The sequence below is a fragment of the Herpailurus yagouaroundi genome, unplaced genomic scaffold (assembly GCF_014898765.1).
Source record: "Herpailurus yagouaroundi ecotype Mexico unplaced genomic scaffold, PumYag 246, whole genome shotgun sequence".
In the NCBI taxonomy this organism is placed as follows: domain Eukaryota; kingdom Metazoa; phylum Chordata; class Mammalia; order Carnivora; family Felidae; genus Herpailurus; species Herpailurus yagouaroundi.
Genome location: NW_024412463.1, coordinates 4,623,264 through 4,631,569, shown reverse-complemented (window position 1 = coordinate 4,631,569; position 8,306 = coordinate 4,623,264). Strand labels below are relative to the sequence as shown.

Sequence of the window (8,306 nt, the reverse complement as noted above, 5' to 3'; positions counted from 1 at the left end):
TGAGTCAGAGACACATTCTTCTATTCCTCTTAGGCAATCAAACAATTAAAAAACAGCTCTCGGGGCGCCCGGGTGGCTCAGTCGGTTGGGCGTCTGACTTCGGCCCAGGTCACGATCTCACGGTCCGTGAGTTCGAGCCCCGCGTCGGGCTCTGTGCTGACAGCTCGGAGCCTGGAACCTGCTTCCGATTCTGTGTCTCCCCCTCTCTCTGCCCCTCCTTAGCTCACACTCGCTCTCTCGCTCTCTCTGTCAAAAATAAATAAACTTTAAAAAAATTAAAAAAAAAAAAAAACAGCTCTCTTGAAAGCCCAAAAAGCTCCATGTTCATCGATTGGAAAGCTTTTTCTGTATATTTGGATAAGCACTGTTGTTTCCAGAATAAATGAGATTGATCAGTTATGTTTATAAACTTACCTTAAAAAATTAAGAATGTTTCTCTAAACGTCATGCAAGTTCAAGAAGCCCCAAGGTTGGTAAATACTCAGAAGCAGCCTGTATCATGTTAGGGTTGATTCAGGGAAGCAGAGCCACGCGGAGGGGGACAGAAAAGGGATTTATTATGTGATTAACCCTTAAGCAATTGTGGGCGCTGAGCAAGGGTTCTCAAGGGCCCGTGATTCTGGTTCTAGCACGAGGCCTGACGTCAGCAGAACTGGTGGTTGGGAAGATAGGCGGGAACTGGGGAGACCAAAGACAGTCTAGACCCTCCAGGGTACACGAGAACTTTGTCTCTTCTCTTTGCCTCTGGTCCCCATGATATACGTGAGCCACAGGAGCAGCTGAAGTCTTTTCACCATGGCCTTACACGCCTGCCCGGCCCAGGACGCGAAGGCCAGAAGGGGGCTGACCATTGGGGCTGGTGGAGACACCACCCCAGGCCCACAGCTTGAACGGATAGATGAACGAGAGCTTTGGAGGGCTGCAGAAGAGTCCTTCAGAGAGCCGAAGAGAGGGCTTCTCCTTCCTTTCCCTCTTCTGAATCCCATGCAGATTTCTCTCGTGGACAACTCCTTCTGGAAATATACAGGAAAGCCAATTTGGAGAAATGTCCCACCTTGGCTAAACCGACATGGCGCAAATCTGCCAGCCATCTGATGAGTTTCTTACTTGGAAATTAATAATAGAAGCAAATGTATTGTTTCTTCCACCCACCCACCCACTTATCCATCCATCCATCCATCCGATCGTCCATCCGTCTGTCCATTCATCTGTCCATGCATCCATCCATCCATCCATCCATCCAACACTAGCATCCCTCATTAGGCACGGGAGACACAGGCCAACAAAATGAGCTCATAGTTCTCCGGGAGCACACTTCTTTCATCTGGGTACTGGTCTCCCTGCTTCCCTTGGGCACAGCCCCTCCCACCTCATTGGGTTCTCTACAAAATCGCCAAAGTGATACTTTTAAAACACGGGTCACGGCGCTCCTTGCTCTCAGCCTCCCAATGGCTTTCCACTGCACTAACGATAAAATCCGAATCCTTACCATGGCCTAGAAACCCTCCCCATTCTGACGCCGGCCACCCCTCTGTTCCCATTTCCTGAGGTTGCCACCCGCACTCCCCACTGCACCCACACGGCCTCCTGCTTTTCCTTCATCTCACCCAGCAGGGCCCCCAACCTCCCGGTCTGCGCATGCACCGTCTGGTTGCCTGGCCCACACTCCTAGGCCCTCCGGGCACCGGCCTCGCTTCTTTTCAGCCTCCATCGGATCTCACCCCCCGAACAAGGTCCTCTCTGTCCCCCATATTGATCCCTCCAGCACGTTCTCCTCTTACCCAGCTTCGTATCTCCTCATGACACTCATCACTACCTGACTCACTATGAATTTGTTCATTTGCTTATCCCTGGTCTTCCTCACTGCCAAGGGCACTCCAGGAAGGTAGGGACTCTTATCTGCAGTCACTTTGTCCCTGCCTTACTCTCTGTCCCATTTCCTAGTTTTATTTCCTTCACGGCACTTAGCACAATTTAAACTGAGGTATTATTCACAGCATTTGTTTGCTGCCTGTCCCGTTAACACTAGACTCTGGGGACCCCGGGGGGGGGGGTGGGCAGGAGGTGGCCTTTTAAGTTCTAGGCAGAGGCTCGCAGACACTCAGCTCCCTTCTGTAGGATTAACGAAGGGCCCTCCTGAGGACATCCATGTGCTACAGCAACCTTGATGTTGGGGGGGGCCATCGTGGCAATAAACTTCTTCCAGTGAATTGCATCTTAAAAATGTCAGAACCCCGCCTAACCCAGCGATCACAATCCATATCGCCATCAAGGGGCAGACTGATACCACACGCTTCCTGATCTGGTGCCGCGATATGCACACGGCACCACTCATGGAGTGTTCCTGTCAAAACGCTCCACCGGCATCTAATCAGGAAGAAGCAATCAGAAAAACAGACCCGAACTGACACGGGTTCTGCACAACAGCTGGCCGGCTCTCTCCCAAACTGACAGCTAAGCGTCCGACTTCGGCTCAGGTCACGATCTCACGGTTTGTGAGTTCGAGCCCTGCATCGGGATCTGTGCTGATGGCTGGGAGCCTGGAGCCCGCTTCCGATCCTCTGTCTCCCTCTCTCTCTGCCCCTCCCCCGCTCATGCTCTGTCTGTGTCTCCCTCAAAAATAAATAAACATTAAAAAATAATAAATAAATAAATAAATAAATGGCATTTGGGGGTGGGACACAACTGAGAGATTTGAATGTGGACCAGACTGATAATGGCATTGTATCAACACCAAATTTTCAGAATTTGCTAATTGCATATGCCTGTGTGGAGAATGCCTTTGCTCTTAGGTGATACTTGCCAAGGTTTTTAGGAGTAAAAGGGCATGATGACCGCAACAATTTGCTCTCAAATGACCTAGCAGAAAAATGATGTACGTATATACTACATTATTATGTATTGTACGTGTTACATGATATATATTATGTATCATAAAGAGAAGGAAGAAGCAAGGGAGAAGGGGCAAAATGCTAACAGTGTCAAGAATCTGGGTGAAAGGTAAAAAATGCATTAATGGTGCTAATTCTTCCAATGTTTCTGTGGCTTGAGATTTTCAGTCAAAAGCTGAAACATTTTTGGAAAGCACCAAATGGATGAATGGATAAAGAACCCGTGATCTATGTGAAAGACGGCGTACAACGTCATGCCTGTAGATAACAATATTGCGGAATACACTTCAAGACTTGTTAATAAGGGGTAGATCTCAGTTTTCAGTGTTCTTCCCGCCCTAAATTTTTTTTTTCTTTCTTTTTAAATTTTTTTTTTCAACGTTTATTTATTTTGGGGACAGAGAGAGACAGAGCATGAACGGGGGAGGGGCAGAGAGAGAGGGAGACACAGAATCGGAAACAGGCTCCAGGCTCCGAGCCATCAGCCCAGAGCCCGACGCGGGGCTCGAACTCCCGGACCGCGAGATCGTGACCTGGCTGAAGTCGGACGCTTAACCGACTGCGCCACCCAGGCGCCCCTTTTTTTTTTCTTTCTTAATCCAACCTACTGCAAACCAACCCACAGAGAATTCTTTCGTATTTCCACCTGGCTTCCTTGGAATATCAGCTCTCCAAAGGATCCAAATCCCTCCTGTCTTTGATGAGTCATTTCACCATGTGTCAGTTCATGGTTAGACATTTCACATTTCACGGTGGGTTGAGTTGGGAATTTATAAGCTCTTATACAGCAAGTTATTTCTGTTAGACTTAAAACGTTTATTTTAATGGAATGCTTCACTTATTCACACACACACACACACACACCGAGTCACCAGGTTGGATTTGTCCCCATTGACACTGATCTCATCCAAGAACTCGATGCCTCATCTGCCTCCGTTGTCCACCTCACTTTCCCCGGGTGAAGTCACACTTTGACCGGAAAGTCAGGCCTCCTTGGCCTCTTTGAACCCTCCCTCAGGAGGTCAGTAATAACTCCACAAACAGCCAACTCCCTCAGTTGGTCTGAGCCACGCTGCTGACTGGTTGAGGCATGCAGCAGAGACGCTGAGAGAGAGAGATGCTGTGGGGACAACTTTTTGTTCTCCTCTCCCCGCTCCAGCCTCGGTGGGTGCAGGGGGCGGCTCTCAGAGCAGCTCACCGGAGCTCACACACACCAAGTGGGAGCTGTACTAAATCATTAGCTCAACCCCGACCCCGGCTTGCACTTACAACTTGGCATCAGAACACAGCAGGAAACAAGTCCTCACGCTTGGCCCTGAACCCCATAAACCCGAAGCCTTTTTACAGAAGGTTTCTAGCGGTAAGAAAACGCCGTTCTGAAAAATGCACATCAAACCAGAAGGCGTTAAAGATATTGGAACTATAAAACAAGGAGAAAAGGGTCCAGTTGAATTGCCCTGATTCCTTCTCAGCAAATCTAGTCTTTCTCTTCTTTGCCAGAAATAATTACTACCCAGAATTCCTGAATGTGGTGTTATTTCCAACTTGTTTTACACGATGGCTATATAGGAACATATTCATAAGAAATAGGTCACGTTTGCAGGTTTCATGAAGCACATCTCTTTCTGCAATTGGCTTTTTATCCATTAAGCTTTTGAGATCTTACCTTGCTGATACCTAGAGATCCAATTCATTGATTTAAAAAAATTTTTTTTTTTACATTTGTTTTTGAGAGACAGAGAGACAGAGCACAAGCAGGGGAGGGGCAGAGAGAGAGGGGGAGACGCAGAATCCGAAGAAGCCCTCAGGCTCCGAGCTGTCAGCACAGAGCCTGACGCGGGGCTTGAGCTCACGAACCGTGAGATCATGACCAGAGCTGAAGGAGGACACTCAACAGACTGAGCCACCCAGGCGCCCCTGGCCCGTGTGAAACTCTTAATGAACAATTTTAACACATGGGGGGCGGGGGGAGGGGGAACGCCGTATACACTTACAACTTAACATAGCGTAACTTTTATCCTTTGTCCCATGTCCACACAATTGTCTTTGCATCTTATATAAAAAGCACCTGCCTCCCAGAATAACAGCCTCCTAACACGTATGTCGATCTACTAATAATAATGATGATTTAAAAATAATAGCTAACATATACAGAGTGTTGGCTGTGTGTCAGGAGCTTCTTGCATTCAGTAAACGTACTTCCAAGCCATCGTCACAATCACCCTATTATTTAGATACTATTATTATTCTAATGTTGCTGAGGAACCAATAGAGCTTAAAGCAGATACGCCACTTGAGGGGGGCCGCAGGGCTAGGAATTGGTGAACTCAGAATTTGCACTGTCCCCTTAAGAAGATGTGCGACGTTGGCAGATTGACTTAGTTATTCTGCCTCTATTCCACCTCACCTGTAAAAGGGCAGAAAGTACTAGGAGCTGTTATCAGAAGGACAGAACTGTTGCCTAATGTAAGTAGGCGGTAAGGTGCTGAGCACGTGGTAGGCACTTAGTAATTAGTAGCGATCATGATTTTTGGGCTTAGTAGTTCTGTCATTTAAGAATATGATAAATAGGGGCGCCTGGGTGGCTCAGTCCATCGAGCGTCCAACTTTGTCTCAGGTTATGATCTCACGGTTCGTGAGTTCAAGCCCCACGTCGGGTTCGCTGCCGTCTGCACAGAGCCTGCTTGGGATGCTCTGTCTCCCCCTCGCTCTGCCCCTCCCTCACTTGTGCTCTCTCTCTCTCTCTCTCTCTCAAAGATAAATAAATGTTAAAAAAAATTTATGAATAAAGGCACTATTAAAAGGAAAAGCTAGGGGTGCCAAGGTGGCTCGGTCGGTTAAATGTTGACTTTGGCTCAGGTCATGATCTCTTGGTCTGTGAGTTCGAGCCCCATGTGGAGCTCTGTGGAACCTGCTTCGGATTCTGCGTCTCCCTCGTTCTCTGCCCCTCCCCCACTCGCACTCCGTCTCTCAAAAATAAATGAACGTTAAAAACATGTTAAAGGAAAAGCTAAAATGAGAGATGCTTGTTGTCACACTGCCCTGTTCTGAGGGCGAATTATTCTGACCCCTTGACATCTGGATATTTCTTAATCTGTGTGACCATTGGGGATGGCTTGTAATCATCTTCACAGCTACTCGGAATACTCTCCCCTTCTTTTTAAAAAGGTTTTTAAAAGTTTATTTTGAGAGAAAGTGTGCAAGCAGAGGAGGGGTAGAGAGAGGATCCCAAGTGGGCTCTGCACTGTCAGCTCAAAGCCCGATGCGGGGCTTGAACTCACGAACCGCAAGATCATGACCTGAGCTGAAATCGAGAGTTGACACTTAACTGACTGAGCCACCCAGACACCTCGAATTTGCCCTTGATTCTAAAGTCAGGTTCAACCCTTCACAATCCACGGGAGCAAGTGATACAACTCAAGTGTCTATCCAGCTTAAAAGAGGGGATAGAACTGAATAATCGTATATGCCTCGAGAGAGAAAACGTAAAAAAGTTTTGCCTTAACAACCTGAGTCATAACCAGAAAACTTTTGTTGCTCAACCAGCCATTGTCCATGGCCCAGGTATTAAAATCATAGAATTTCAGGCCTCAAGGAGCTTCACAGATGATAGAGTAAAACACTTCCAAAGTCTTTCAAATAAATTTGGGAAATGCTGTCTCCCACGCACCATCTTGAAGGTCACGCCGCATGTACGAGCACTTTAAAGGCACCAAGGAGTCCCATAATGATAATTTAAAAGTCTTTGTAACCTGCTTAGCACCTTGCTTCCCTAAATAATTGGGTCACAGAATGCTGTAATTATTAAGGCCACAATGCCCACGTCTGGGAATCAATACCCTGCACTCATTCAGCTCAGGGGTCATTGATCTAAGGAAACCTACTTTACACAGAGAGAATGCGGAGGCCCAGAGGCAAGCGGGCAGATGGCAGACGGGGTTCTCTGATACCCAGTTTGGTCCCTTCTCCACCATCCCACACATTCCCCTTTCTGGAAAATAAGAGCTACCTTCCTAAACTTCCCTCATCCCACTGCCCAGAGAGGACACATCACGTTTCGTGCAGAACTCAGCGTCCATGATTAGAGACAATTGCTTTCTGTCTCCTCTTCCCCTCCAATTATGACATTATCATCAGCATCTGTTGAGAACCTACTAAGCACTGAGCTAAATGGCTTAAGCCATTGAATTCTTACAACCTAGACATTATTATCCCCGTTTTATAGATGTGCTAATTGAGGTTTACTGAGAAAACTAGCAGAAAAGACATCTGCCTTTTTGAAAGCCCTGTTCCTTCTGTGTATGGTAGCAAGCTAATTTAGCCTGGTCACAAGTGATGGATAGGCAGGCTTGCAACGGACTCTAGAAAAGGCAAAGAACTTTACAGCTGTTTATTAGTCATTCCGCCAAGCAAAGAGAATATCGTCTAAATTTATAAGGGAGCTCAAGGCTCAGGGAGAGTAAGTCACTTCCAAGGCTTCAGAAAAGTTCAAAAGCTTTTCACAGCTCTGATCTTGCTCAAAAGTTCTCCTCTTCCAGTTTGACGGGGAAGATCCAAGCCGTATCATTGCCATCTTCTCGGCCAGTCCTCACCCTCACCTAGCGGAAGCAACTTGAGTTGAGAGTTAGGTCTAGACCTGCATCCTGGTATGTGTGCCTTGGGTAAGTTATGGTCCCTCTTTGAGACTCAGTTTCCTCATCTGTGAAAGGGGCGCCTCGCACAATGCTTGCACGCACTTGGCCTTCCATACATGGCAGCTGCTTCTCCTTTTACATACCTGGTGATTTTTGCCTATTTGTATCATCCGCATGTTGTGGCTTACGGTGTCCCCCGTAGGTGCCACGGTACCACCACTGCATGCGTGTGCTGACGATGGGGATGTTTTCCCATCACTGTCAACAGAGACCAGAGACAGGCTGGGGCAGTCCATCACCTATGCCCTCCGTGACTACAGTGACCTGGGGAAAAAAAGATTGCTCAAAAACTGCCAGTGACCCTGCCTGGGGATCTGCCACACGCCAGCTGGATGGCTGCCCTTATCGGGAGGTCTTAGTCACTTTCTCAGCTCTGCACCTGCGGAAGGAAAACAGGCTGTCAGCCACCATCCAAAGGTCGAAGGAGAGCTCAGCAGTTGTCAGCTGCTGATCCTGTTTCTTTGTGAGTCGCCCGCCCGGAATGTTCAAAAAATCTGCTCACTCCCATCTTTTACACTTATCCAAGGGATTAATGCCTCAATGTGTGACGAGTCCCATTTGCTGTCAATTCCCTCAGCCCGAAAGTTGGTACGAATACAACCACATTGATTACTTCTGCATCTTTGGGTAAGGCTTCCCTCAACTTTGGGTCTTGTAATTTCCCTCATTATATACTCCCCAAGGTTTGCCTCGGGGCTTTGTTGTGTCTTTCGTGAGAAGG

General features: G+C 47.6%; 1 long non-coding RNA gene across 1 annotated transcript; it reads right to left on the bottom strand.

The window, feature by feature from the left end:
- Positions 1–538: 538 nt before the first annotated feature.
- LOC121020102 (uncharacterized) lies at positions 539–8,037 on the bottom strand. Its single transcript, XR_005785938.1, has 2 exons — positions 7,669–8,037; positions 539–1,013 (listed from the first exon to the last, which is right to left on the bottom strand). It is a non-coding gene; the product is annotated as an uncharacterized LOC121020102 (long non-coding RNA).
- Between the last annotated feature and the right edge of the window lie 269 nt (positions 8,038–8,306).